Source organism: Carettochelys insculpta, chromosome 21 (genome assembly GCF_033958435.1).
Source record: "Carettochelys insculpta isolate YL-2023 chromosome 21, ASM3395843v1, whole genome shotgun sequence".
NCBI lineage: Eukaryota > Metazoa > Chordata > Testudines > Carettochelyidae > Carettochelys > Carettochelys insculpta.
Window position 1 is genome coordinate 25128839 of NC_134157.1, and position 14538 is coordinate 25143376.

Genomic DNA, 14538 nt, shown 5'->3' on the forward strand with positions numbered 1-14538 from the left:
TGTGAGCAGAAACTGCTCCCAGGAGTTCCCATCCTCTGATGCTCTGCTGTGGAGCCCTTCAACAAAACCACAGAAGACAGCCAGGAGTCAATATTCCAGATATTTCAAATGTGGAAAACAAGAAGGAATTTAAAAACATCTCCCTGGCCTTCTTTATCCATCATAAAGCAATAGCAAAGGACACAAACACCATTTGCTTTTCCTTTGCAGGTCACCATTAACAGACTAACTGCCTCTGACGGCTCCCGTACTGGGACCAACTGCAAGACATGCATCTGCTGAGTTTGTGTCTGTGAAGCATAAATATAGAGACAGTCCATAAAACGTGGAGTCACAGGCGGTGGCCTCCAGGGCATTAGAGTGTATTATGCGTGTAAGGTCAGAGCGCTGCCCTACAAGATATATGTAGCTACAGGAACAAGGGCTTCCAGGCTTTCTGAATAAGTCATTTATTGTTTATATTGTTAGCTCTGCTGTGTATGATCACACAGCAGGCCAGGGTAATATAGTAACCAGAGCGAATGCTTCTGCAGTATGGTCTGGCATTCCATTCCCTTGCCATGATACAGTGAACGTGCACCATTATAGCAACTGGCGCGCAAGGGCATTTAAACTGCCGCTTGCTAGTGACACACTAGCACCTTCTGGAAAAGGGTGAGAAACATCCTATTTAAGGATAACTGTGTTCTCCGTAAGACTTCCTTTGTGCCTCTCCCTGGTCACTATGGACAGCATCATTTCTGAGGGGAGTGCCACTGTTAACTGGTGTGGAAAGCCATTCAGAAAGCAGAATGCTTGCAATAGCTTTGGCTACCTCAGTAAGACTGATCATTTCCAGTAACAGAAAAGAAAAAGCACCCAACATTTTCCTCTGGGCTGAGAAATGTTCAAGGTACCATTCACCCAGCTTTGGATTAGAGAAACCAAAGGGATTTTTTTAAATGGAGATGTTTTCTTTCAGCATCACCAGCTTAGTCCTTATCTCCAGTGGCAGCATAATCGTCTTCAGGATGAGATTTCATCTCCAGGTGAGGAAAAAGGCAGGTGATTCTGGTTCTTAGGAACAATAAATAGTTATTTTAGAAGTGGTAGGCAAAGTCTTTCTACTCAAATTTCAGAATTTTTAAGACTGGTCCTATCCCATAGATGTCTGGAAATAAAAATAAAATTAAAACCAAGGGGATTTTTTCCAACACCAGAAAAAAATTGATTTGGTTCTGTTTAAAATGTTAGGGGACAGTGTATAGTGGCTGTTATACCAGAGCCAGTGCTGTGCATTTGTTGTCAATGTGGAGTGGCATATTTCTTAGTGGCTGAGTTCACAGTAATACATTGTTCCATCCTGCCTCTTGACACTGTCTGATGGAGGGAGTGAACACTGAGTGGGATGCCGAGTGCCTTAAGCATGAGTACAACCTGACTTCAAATTAAGCCTGGACAAACTTCCAGCTCAGACCCCTTGGAAGATCAATAAAGAACAAAAATCCACTCCATAGTGTTTGGGTCTTAACTTCTAGCAGTCTGAGGCCTTGGGAGGAAGTGCTGCCCCGCTTAGCATCTGTGGCTCTAATTATGTACTAGACCACGTGACAATCCTGAAACTTACGAAATAACAACCAACAACAAAATTTGCCACCCCATTGGTAAGTTGTAAAGAGTTTCTCAGAGTCTTTTGATCTGTAAGGAATTCTTTATATCATGGGGCTCATAACACTTTTGCTCCTTTGGCATTTGAATTACAAACAGTAGTTTAGAAGCATCTGCAATTAATTATTAATTAAGTTATCTTGTGGGGAGTAGAAGTTACTTCTGCCTACTTTGTGGTAGCCGGACTTGGATTCCGCAGCTAAGCACTGCTTAGTTTTTCACATGCTCTTTGAATTGGTCTCATACCTGCCCTTCCTGAAGCTGACTCTAATAGTCAGGCTGGGCAATATGGTTCTGTTTAATAACTTCACACGTACAGGCAGCACTGTCTGAAAGGCACAGCAGCACCCAGCCACAGACAGAGATAGATTCCGCATGTTAAAGGGTGTCACTTTTTCTAGGGAAATCAATACCACATTTCTCTTCTTATCTTGAAAGCAACAGGAGGACAAATTACATTAGCATGGATCTCTCTTTTGGCTCTTCAGATTGACATACTCCTTGCAGAAGAGCAGAGTGCAGTTTTTTAAACTTTTGCCCTCATGAAGCATCAGTAAGTTCTCAGGCAGGTGGTGGCAGACTGGTGTGTGTGGCTGGCTGGGACAGCTTTTGACACTTCTGGGGAAAGCAGTGACTGCACATGCACTGCGGAAGCGGCTCTGTACCATATCTGACATGGGGCAAGAAACACCAGCTCCTGCTGGCTCTGGGACCAACACATACTTAGTCTTGTGCCCACAAGTGGCCAAAGTCACTGGCTTGAAGGGGTGGATCTGAACTTAACTGACAGAACAGTCTGCTCTGTGGTTCTCAATCCCTGCCTGCTTTCTGTTACATAAGAACAAGTCTCCTCAGAGGCCCCCCCCAGATGGAAACAGGCAACTCCTGGAAAAGCATCAAGCCACTTATTTTTCTGCACCAAGCTATGGCCCACAGAATCGGCTCAAATCAAAAAGGGACTTTTTCCATTTCATACTGACTCCCTGTTCACCATTTTCCAGTGGCTTTGAAAAGTGGGAATAAAACCCGTACTCCCATTTTGCCAAGGAGGGGATGACTTGGACATTGCCACAGGATCTGCTGATCAAGACTTGATTCTTCCTGAGGAAGTGCAGTCTCAGAGATGTGACATGCACCAGGCTCCTTTCAAACAAAGCTGCCAGAAAAGAACAACAGGCCCCTGAGCATAATATACCCTTCTTGTATTACAACAAAGTACAGTGCATCCCTCAACTGAGCCTGTTCCCTTCCTCATTATTTCTTTTCCTTTCTGTTACTGCAGGGGTGCAGAGAAAGGCCTTGAAAAACTGACAGTTCAAGCTTCTGTAAACATCTTTGACTCTCTGCATGGCAGAGGGTGAAAGCCCTTGTTAAACAGGTACAAGTACAATGCAATGCTTAGATGTCTAAGCATCAAATTTCAAAATAAAAGGTTTTGCAGTGGAAGTTTTGCTTTGCCTGACTCAGATTAGAACAAAGCAATTTAATTTGCCTGACTGTTCTACAGCCAAGCACGTGCCCTTGTAGCCAAGAAGGCCAATGGCATATTGGGGTGCATTAGTAGGAGTATTTCCAGCAGATCTAGAGAAGTTATTATTCCCCTTTATTTGGCACTAAAAAGACCACATGTGGAAGGTTACATCCGGTCATGGGTCCCACTACAGAATGGATGTGGACGCATTGGAGAGGGTCCAGTAGAGAGCAACCAAAATGATTAGGGGGCTGGAACACATGACCTACAATGAGAGGCTGAGGGACTTTGGCTTGTTTAATCTGCAGAAGAGAAGAATGGGGGGGATCTGATGGCAGCCTTTAACTATATGAAGGGAGGTTCCAAAGAGGATGGAGAGAGGCTGTGGCAGATGGCAGAATGGAGGAACAATGGTCTCAAATTGCAGTGGAGGTGGTCTAGGCTGGCTATTAGGAAAAGCTATTTATGATGAGGGTGGTGAAGCACTGGAATGGGTTATCTAAGCACCCGTAAAAATCTCCATCCCTAGAGGTTTTTAAGTCCCAGCTGATTGGGATGATTTAGTTGGAGTTGGTCCTGCTTTAGGCAGGGGTCTGGACTTAGAGACCTCAGGAGGTCATCATGACAAACTATCATGCAAAGTCTTCTAGAGAAAGAGAAAGTTTATTTGTAAGAGACAATTGTTCGTTTGGTGGTTTGAGTGGGGAAGGGCTTCTTTGAGGGTTTTTTGTTTGTTTGTTGGTCTGGCAGTTTATAACTTGTTCAAAAGCACTTCAAGGAAATCTGTGGGTCTTGGACTGAAACTCATAATATAAACTAATTAGAGATAGGTTCTCTAAATCCAAAGCAGCTCAGAAAAACAGTGTGTGCACAGCACTGCTCCTGGGAGGGCAGGGAGGAAGGAGCAGGGGCTCAGTGCACACAGAGTTTAGGCTATCTGAATCTACACTCACTGCTTCTGGTCCCCAGTGCCATAGGAGAAGAGACAGACAGAGGGTATTTAGATAGAGGATAGCTAGATTAAAAAACAAATGTGTTAGTATGATTTATAGTTAGGCAAGGCCATTCCTGCGGAGTAAGAAATGAAAAGAGGCAGCAGATTAACCTCTTCCATTATTTTAGAATAAAAAAAACCTCCAAATGCAAAAAAAGACACACACACAATGGCTGTGTCTACACGTGCCCCAAAACTTCGAAATGGCCATGCAAATGGCCATTTCGAAGTTTACTAATGAAGCGCTGAAATGCATATTCAGCGCTTCATCAGCATGCGGGCGGCAGCAGCGCTTCGAAATTGACGCGCCGTGCCGCTGCGCGGCGCGTCCAGACGGGGCTCCTTTTCGAAAGCACGCCACCTACTTCGAAGTCCCCTTATTCCCGTGAGCTCATGGGAATAAAGGGACTTCGAAGAAGGTGGCGTCCTTTCGAAAAGGAGCCCTGTCTGGACGCGACGCACGGCAGCAAGGCTCGTCAATTTCGAAGCGCCGCTGCCGCCCGCATGCTAATGAAGCGCTGAATATGCATTTCAGCACTTCATTAGTAAACTTCGAAATGGCCATTTGCATGGCCATTTCGAAGTTTGGGGCACGTGTAGACGTAGCCAATGAAAGCAAGAGCAGAGCTTTCCTGAAACTAACATCTCATCCTCAGAACAATTAACAGTGAATGTAAATATTTCCCTAGTGCCTTTGATTCAAGGAGCTCAAAGCTCTTTATACACCTCCATCTCTGTATCACATTTGCTAAATCATTAATTTTAAAACGGCCATTGAATTATCTTATTGGGTGAAGCAAAAGAGGCAGCATTAATGACTGGGGGATTAATCACTACTCGTGCTGTGGGCTAATACTACTATGTGCAGTCATTGCTGTCCAGAGAGCATGAGAGAAGGGAAACCAACCATATCTGCAAAGGTATTTATGCTGTGTGTGGTGTTCCCGTTGGCCAAAGCACATAAGGGAACAAAAGGGTGGTCTGAGAGGAGCTTGTATCAGTGAGATTCATTGGGTTTGGCACTGGTGCATGATGAACCCTGTTAGCGCGACTGTTAAAAGCATGAGGAATTACCTCCAGTTTCCTAAACCAGCTCCTCATTCTAGATAGAAAATTAGACAGGAGACCGAGGTGAAAAAGGATCAGAAAAAGCAAACACAATTCAGGGCTTTGCAGCCAATGAAGCATCTCCTCAGAGATAAGAGAGAGCAACAAGCAGCCCCATAATTTGGTACAGCTAAGCTTCCTCCCTCACTACTTCAAAAGGTCAATTTCATGAACCACTACACATACTTCAATCAGCTTCCACAGTGTGCTGTATCTGGTGCCTCATACTCCTGACGGCCTTCAGATTAACTCTAAGGAAAAGATGTTAGTGGATCACCAAGCTATACATCCCCCTGTACACTTGCTGTACTATGTAAACCATTAATACACAGACAAACTGGAAGGAATTTAACAACCAAACTGTTAAGGGGCTGTGGGAACTGACTGAAGATAGCGGTTACAAGTATAAAACCTGGATAACTCAATTAATTGACAAAAGACATCGCAACAGGCGACCTGCAGCTGAGAAACAAAGAGGCCAAGGAATAGCAGGGGAACATTTACTGTAGCTCAAACTTTAGAACCAGGAGTAACTGGCTGAAATTAAGGAAACATATTTAGACTGAATATTGAGACAAATCCCGACAGCAACATGTAATACTGAGGTGCAGGGCTGAATCCCCAAAGGAAGGGTTGGGCTCCAATTTACTCAAGACATCTAAAATGGAGTGGGCACAGTGTAGAGAAGTGTTTTCTGAAAGAGGAATTTGATCTGAACAGGGATAGTCCAGTTGTGAGCTGCAGAAGCAAATATTTGTATCTCTAGCTTCTGTGCAGGGGTACCCCGCCACTGCTCTAGTATGGAAGCAGGAAATTCCAAAGTTCTTCCATCGGGATCTGAAGGAAAAAACAGAGAGTCTCTGCAAAGTGTGAAGGGAAGGATGTGACAGCTGGCTGGTTTGTAGTCTGTGCTAATTTCATAATCTGAGAAGAATTTACCGTGTAACTGCCCTCCTGCTAGCCAAAGGGGCACAGACCCAGCCATCTCCTCACTGCTGCCCTGCAAAGGGGTCAGACTGGCTATGTATATGGCATTAAATGATGCCAGCACAAGCCCCAAAACAAAAGATGTGGGCAGCTATTACTGTACATTTGCAGTTTAAGATCATGTTGTTTTCCCGAGAAACAAACTGTCCATTCAAAAGCAGGTATCTGTCCCATCTCAAGACTTAGAGTCTCCTTCAAATCTGTGGGCCTTTAGGACTCATTCATCCTTTACCAAGACTCAGGTGGTCAGACCAAGCCCTTCTCTCCATTTCCAAGAGCTAATCTCTGTGGTCCCAGGCTGCTCACCCAGCAGAACATTGCTTTGGTTTTACATCAGGAAATTCAGGGTAATCAGGATTTACCTTTCATTTAACACAGGGAAAAGAGCAACAGAAACTATCTGTGCAGCAGTGACAGAAGTCTAGAGAGGAAGAAGCAGCACAGGTGGCAGAGAAACAGAATGAGAAGTCTATATCAGGCTGGTGCGAGTCAGGCAAGCCCAGGGAGCCCATGCAAGCACTACACTTGTGAATCTCACAGTTGTGTGTGCCAAAGCAGCAAGAGTAGCCTATTGATCGGCAGAAGCATTCTGAGTAACTGGTCTCTCTCTACTGTGCAGTTAAATTTTTTCTGGAGGAGGAGAAAGTCCAGAAATCATGAAGCCTTAACACCCTCCCATCCTCCTTCCTACCCAATTAAAACATGACCCTTCTTGGCAATTTGCCACTTCCATGAGACTCAGATTCCAGCATCATTTGGTTCAAGTATAGTGCACAACAGCTCAGCAGCAGCTATTGGAACCTGATAAGACTGGAGGGTAGATGGAGGAGGAGGTATCCAGATCAGGTAATGGGTCTGAAGGCATAATGCCTGAAGAGAGAGGTCACAGTTACAGTGTCTCCAAGGGCACAAGGGGAAGTGTTCTTACCCGCCATTCTTACTACACACCTGTACCTGCTTCTCAGTGTGCAGGCAGAGGGAGAGTGAACAAACATCCTTCCCAACCAGATGGGGCTCCTAGTACTGCCAGAAGGCCAAGTCACCAGCTCTGTGGCTGGGGATAAAGCCTGTTCTGCAGGCAAGCCCAGGAGGAAAGACCAGATAGGTGTTTTTGTACCCTGAGCAAGGATGCGATAGTGAAATCCCCCGATCAGTGAGCTTTGCTGATGTCACTGTGACATCAGACAGCATCTCCATTGAGGCCTCAGGGGAATCTTCCCATCTGCAGATCTGAGATTCGCAGGGCACCCTAACCGACCAGGTTTCTGGACTCAAAGATCAAACAAAGGCAGCCAAAAATCGTAATGACGAGAGGTCCTCTGTCAAGCAGGGCCTAGAGTGCCAATACCACCCCTCAGGTCTGTGCTTTCTGATTTAGAGTAAGCTGGGCTGGGGAGGTAAGGTGAAAGGCCAGGTGAGCCAGCACTAGCGTGGAGGTGGCAATCCACCTTACTTGGTTGTGATGCACAGCAGGTTAGGTGACTTGTAAATGATGACACTAACTGGCCAAGAGCTTTTGACAGTAACCCTGGGCTACTCAGATTACATTGGAGTACTGGGTGTTAACTCCTTGGGCCATGCACAGGGCAAGTGGACGTTGAATGTATCAGAGTGGCCACAGCTGACTACTAGCACCTGCGGTACACACTGACGTCACCTCCCCCTTGCCATCCCTGCCCATTATCTTCTGTACAAGGTTAGATGGCTCTGAGGTGGGATGTTTGGATGAATGTAATTGCCTCAGATATCAGCCACAGCAGAGTTGTTTCTTCAGATGAAGGATATTTGCCTCTAATAAACCGAAGATTAGCGGCACGCACATGTGGAACCACCACCTCAGAGCCAAAATCATCAACAAAGGCAACATACAGAGTTAAATGTTAAAACAGCAACATACCTTTTATAAGTTAATATTTGTAAAAAAGCTTCTCCATGTTAACCTGTCAAGTGCTGCCTCGGGGCCTAGAACTTCCCCTGCTAAGTTGATGATTTCACACAGCCCCTAAAACATGGCAAAAAAATGGTCTTTTAATTAATGGTGCCATCAGCTGCTCCATGGGGAAAAAAAAAACAAAAAAAAAACCCACCACAGAAACCCCTAACTTTAAGTCCTGGCAGGCACAGTATCAGGAAATGATACTAAACACTTTGCTTTAAAGATGTTTATTTAAATACATTTTGAACCTGTGCGTGCTGTATGATCAAGACTTGGGATCTTAAAGATGAGGGGCACTAAACTTTCTAGCTGTGTCTACACTAGCTCCCAACTTCGAAGGGAGCATGGTAAGTAGAGCGTTGGGAGATTATTAATGAAGTGCTGCACTGCATATACAGCACTTCATTAAGCTAATTCTCCCCCGTGGCAATTTCGAAGTGCTGGCTTGCATGTAGCTGCAGCTAACTCGCTGGTACTTCGAAGTCCCTAGGCTACTCCTTTACTCCAGTAAAGGGACTTCGAAGTACCAGCGAGTTAGCTGCAGCTACATGCAAGCCAGCACTTCATTAAGCTAATTCTCCCCCGTGGCAATTTCGAAGTGCTGGCTTGCATGTAGCTGCAGCTAACTCGCTGGTACTTCGAAGTCCCTAGGCTACTCCTTTACTCCAGTAAAGGGACTCTGAAGTACCAGCGAGTTAGCTGCAGCTACATGCAAGCCAGCACTTCGAAATTGCCACGGGGGAGAATTAGCTTAATGAAGTGCTGTATATGCAGTGCAGCACTTCATTAATAATCTCCCAACACTCTACTTACCATGCTCTCTTCGAAGTTGGGAGCTAGTGTAGACAGCCTCTGAAGTTTTTCAAGCTTCTTTTTGTGAGCATGAATTTCTTTTATTAGTTTTGTTTTCCTCCTTCACAAAAAATGAGCCCCTGAACAGTTTGCATCTTGCTTGAGGTTGTACTGATCCAGTTCATGGACATTTTGGGAAGATTCTATTGGAACAGGCTAGTCAATTGTTTCTGGGAAAGCCACAGTGATGAACCCTTTTTACACCACTTGGCTTACTCCAACTGTGCCACTGGGATGCTGCAGCAGGATGACTTTCACCAGCCAATGGGAAAGGAAACTCACACCAGCATGAAATTCTGGAGAGCTGTTTGTGGCCAACACCGTATCACCCAATGGAACATCTTATCTGCCAAACCCAATTCATTCTATGGATAGGTGTTGGAGTAGCATGTCCCAGTTGGGATTTGAACAAGGTGCTTGGAGGCAGAGAGCTGTGTACATTTGACAGTCGTGGGTTATGTTTTTTTTGAGAAGCCTTGCCTGCGATTGCTAATCTCAGAAACTGCCAAAACAGAAGTTGCCTGAAGGCTCTGATGAAAATGCTAGCAACATCATTCCTAGAACCAACCCCCAGCTCAAACAGAATTTTTATTTGCTTTAACTTTCAATTTTTTTTCTTTGCGTTTTACAGCATAACAGAAAGTAAAAAGCCCAAGTTGGTATTGATCCTTTAAGGTTAAGATCTTGGTAAACTTAAATTATTCTAACCCAGAAAGTCTGAAATTTATAGTCCCTCTTGAACCTCCCTGCTTCACCAGCTTTCCTGGGAGGACTCTGCTGCAGGCTGCATGCCAAGTGCAGTAAAATTTAAAGAGGTGAGAGAGAAACTTCCCAGAAAATATAAACATTTCATGGAAATGAAATAAGTCTTCCCTTATAGGAACTCACCTCACCGAGCTTTAGATAAATGGAAAGGTATTCAGAATTGTAAGTGGATATAAAGTGTGGTGTTTTAGATATATTTGTTTATGAGCAATGCAGAAATGAGCATTGTCTCACGACCACAGAGGTACACAGCAAGAGCCAGTCAGTCTCTCCCCCACATACGTAGTGAGGCCTAAAGTACAAATTGCACAGCCAATTGGCTCTGTTTTATGCCTCCCCCTAGGATGGATGGCAGCTGCACACACCTCCAGACCCCTCTCCCTGCAACCCAAGAGCATAACCTCGCAACGATCATAACACATGAACTCATGACATCAGCACACCCAGTAAGGAGTCTGAAATACTCACCAAGTTCAGAGACAGGAATAGCAGCAAATGATCAAGGCACTGAAAGTATTTTCCTTCTGTGTCCAATTCCTCTGGCTTATCCGATGCAGATACCACACATTACTGTATACCACCAACAGGAGAGAGGAATAATGCATGAACATTAGAGGGGCTAAAATATCAGTCATGTTAGTCAGGCACCAATTGCAGAGGCCTGTATTTCTACACCCCTCATTTGCACATTGCATACGTGGAGGGTCCAAGCAGCAGCTAGCAAAATGACAGGCTGAGAACAAGAACCAAGATTTCAGAGGGAAGCTCCTTGGCTGGGACAATGCCTGAGACTCTAGAGGCCAATCCCATCTCAGAAAGTCAGTGTTGTGACTGCTGCCATAACTGCTCTTTCTTGCTCTCTCACTGAAGATCTCTGAGCCAGTGCTTCCACATACAGCATTTTGTCCAGGCTCCTCAGTTCTCCCTTTTTAATTCTAGGAATCCACAGAAGTGCTGAGAGTGGAAGAAATCTATCTTGAGTGGGTGACCCATGCCAAATATGGGTGTGTCTCCTGGGACATCCCACTGCATTGGAGCTGGACTGATGTCACTCATGCCTGATAGTTCATAGCCTAGTCATAGCTGTGAATACTACCAGCAGCAACAAACTGCATCTTCCTTGGGTTTCATTGCCTAACTGACCCTCAAAGTCAAGGCTTTCATGACATGCTGAATATTCCCTGCCCTGGAGTAAACTGCTGCATCTCCTCCTTTATCCAGGGAGGAATGAAAATCATTGACCTTCATAAGCTCAAGTGCTTCAACTCCACCCTCCCCTCTCAAGTCCCTGTCCTAAGTACTCTTCTCCAAGGCCTGGGATGAAGGCCTCAGTGTTAGAAAAAACACCCAAAGACAAACATAAATCTCAAAGGGGCTTTCCTCACCTCTCTCTCGTTCTTCTCTCTCTTCTCAACCCCACCCTGTGGATCTTGTCTCCTTTTGCTTCTCTGATATTAATTTACACCGTTTGGGGAAAGGGCTCAAGGGGGGTTTTCAAATGTGCCTGATGCAGTCAGTTAACTAATTGCCAATGAGAGTTGGTGGCCCTTGAGCACCTAACTCACTTAAGCATCTGAAGAAGAGAGTTAACTCACAAAAGCTCATGCTCTAAACTTTTCTGTTAGTCTATAAGGTGCCACAGGACCCTTCGTTGCTGCTACAGATCCAGACTAACACGGCTACCCCTCTGATACTTCACCCACGTCAGTACTTTTGAAAAGCCCACTTCTAATGTTTATTTGGTTGCTAACAGGCCAGACACATTTATGGTGCTAAATAAGTTAATTAATTGAAATAGTAACAACTGGGGATGGCATCTCACCTCAGTCTTTTCTATTGCCTGGAACATGATTTTCTCACAGAATCCTTCTCCTTAAGAGCCTTGTTCATCATTTTTGTTGCTCTTCCCAAATTCATAGATTTTTCCATCTTTCTATAAATGTAACTTCCTGTGTGGAGACCTAATAATAACACACTATGTCTGATTGTGCTCAGGAGATATGTGTAAGTGCTGGCCCCATCGTGATCCAGATTCCAGATGTCAGGTGCTCAATGCATGAGCTGCAGTGGCCAGGTTGCCATTGCAGAGGGACAGACTGCCAAAGGGGGAGACAACTGCTTTGTGACTCTCATTGTTTGAGTGTCTCATAACAGTTTCAGGCTAAGTCCCATGTTGATTTTCAGACACCCACAAAATTGGCAGTACACCTCAACCCTGATGTGCACAGGGGAGAGGGCTGCAGATACCTGTGCACAGGTAAGGGCACTTCAACTCCCAAACTCATTGCAGCTGTTAGCAGGCAGCCAGCACCCACCAGCTGGGGCTGATGCAGAAGTTGAAGAGGGAGAGGCGTAGATTAGATAATAGGAAAAACTACTTCACCAGGAGGGTGGTGAAGCTCTGGAATGTGTTGCCTAGAGAGGTGGTGGATTCTCCATGCCTCGAGGTTTTTAAGTCCCAGCTTGACAAGGTTCTGGCTGGGATGACTTAGTGGGGGTTGATCCTGCTTGAAACAGGGGGCTGGACTAGATGACCTCCTGAGGTCCCTTCCAGCCCTATGATTCTGTGCAATGCTGTCCTTCCCCAGAACCAGTCAGCCTCATCATACACCTTATCCTCCAGGCATTTGTTCTACTCATCACCTTGGCGATTGATCTGTGCCACTCTGTGCCCACCTGCTAATGAGATGGAGAGTTTGACTCTCACCTTGGGCCTGCTCCTCCTGGGCTGCCTTTCCAAAGTGATTCACTGTGAGAGTGTCAAGAGCCAGGCATGTTCTGGTTCTCAGAAGCATGTTGTAGCATTCCTGAGAAGCCACCACTTACAAATTGACTGGGCGTGGCATGCAGAGACCTCCAAACAGGAGAACTGGAGGAGTGGAGAGAGAAGCTGGGGCTTGCTGTCATGGTGTAATATATCCACAGCATCCTGAAGGGAGGCCTGGGGATGATGGGGGATTGCAGCAGGGCTGTAGCTTCACTTTGGTTGATGACATATTACATCCAGGAGTGAAGGAATTGCCTTGCAGGGAACATAAATCAGGGACCATTCTCACCTTTTAGAAAAAACTAAAGTTTGTGTGAATATAATTATACTCTTGATGCAAATAAAACAAGATATGACAGATTTAGAAGGCTGCCACTACTAAGCTACTGCTATAAAACTTCAGTAAGTGACTCTACTTTGGCAGAAGATTCAAAGAAGATTCTGCTCTGTCTAGCCATTAATGTTGTGCCCAAGATATCTCTTTTAGAACTCTTTTGGCTGAACTTTACACACACTTCATACACTGAAAATTAAATGACTTTGCCTCAGACCATGTAATCTACACCCAGTATCTTTGAGATTACAATTTCAGTGTCCCAAAGGTGTTTTTTTCCCCCCCCAAGAACCTGCCTGCAGGATCTCCGGTAGAAATCATTTGCTGCTCCCATTTCTTGCAAGTGATTTTGTCATCTTTACCATAATTCCCAAGCTACAATCAGAGAGAGTCAATATTGCACCTTCTCTCCAAGGTCAGGATTTGGTCTGTCCTCCTGAAACAAGGCTCCACTTCTCTGCAGCTTCAATACTTCTGTGCACTGTACTTGGTGCACATAGCATTTATCGTTTGCTAAGAATGAGTTAATGTCAGCTCAGCAGCAGTGTTTCCTGTAAGCTGAACTCTTGGGCAGCCATCCAGGAGAGATTCAAATGCCACCCAGCTGATCAGCAGAGCCACCCAGGGTCAGCAGCATTTGTTTCTACCAGTGGTGCACATCTACACATGCCACGGTGCACATAACAACATTTATTCCACGTATGGATAGAAAAGATGAGAGGGAATATTTCTCTACAGTGAGGTGGGGTTAAGCTCCTGTGAACTTCCTTCTTGCCTATTGGTTCTGAGCTGGTGAGGACCAGCACATGCACCTCCCAATGAACCAGTGGGAGCTGTGAATAAAGCCTCAGCATCTTTGAAGATCAGTTCACTTGAATAGTAAGGGTTCAACATCTGAAAATGTCACCCTAGATGACTCACCCACAACAAGGATTCAGTGGCAAAAGTGGATTTGGAAGCTGACAGCATCTGACACTCAGTCCTGCACTCTGATTTCTACCACTCCTTTTTCTCATTATCAAGAAGCTTTTAAAATTTGCTGGGAGTGATCTGAAATTCAGGCAAATCAGAGCACGTGTCTTTAAATTTCAAACTGTTTTCTTAGAGAATGGCTCTCATCTCACATTTCTAGCAACCCAGCATTTGAACTATTAGAGCACTTCTCCCAGGATACTGTAGAAGACCCCAGTTTTCCTTATTGGACATAAAGTTCATTATCTGGAAGTTTCAGGGAGAGCAGTTGGCACAGACCTGCAGGAGGAGTGCTCTACTCAGGAGCTTGCAAAGTGGGTAGATTCTTCAGTGTTAGAGACAACAACAACAAAAAATCTACTTCCATCTCTCTTTCAAGTTACCCTCTAACAGCCTAGACACAAACCAATGCAATCAATCACCTTAACTCTGCTTGGAGATAATGTTCCTAGCCAGAGTTAATTATAATGCCAAAGTCTTCAGAGGTACATTTAAGCAAACTATAATTACAATAGATTACTATCTATGACACTCTTCAGCAACATGAACCTTATCACAAGGTCACCCAAAATATGTTATTGTGATTTATAGCCAGCTGTGCCACGTTTGCTCTTAAGTGAGCATGTTTCTAAGCTGCTTTGGGCTGACCTCAAAAATATATGCAAATTAAATTATCCCAGTTACATCCCGGTGTTTGTAACACCAA

General features: G+C 44.9%; 1 long non-coding RNA gene across 2 annotated transcripts in view; it reads right to left on the reverse strand.

Moving 5' to 3' along the window:
* The window catches only part of LOC142024022 (uncharacterized), a 220636-nt gene that overhangs the window by 75397 nt on the left and 130701 nt on the right, over positions 1-14538 (reverse strand). For both annotated transcript variants that reach the window (XR_012648367.1, XR_012648366.1), the window contains exons 6-7: positions 10228-10329; positions 8104-8208 (exon numbers count right to left, since the gene is read on the reverse strand). This is a non-coding gene — a long non-coding RNA (uncharacterized LOC142024022). The remainder of the gene's footprint in view (positions 1-8103; positions 8209-10227; positions 10330-14538) is intronic.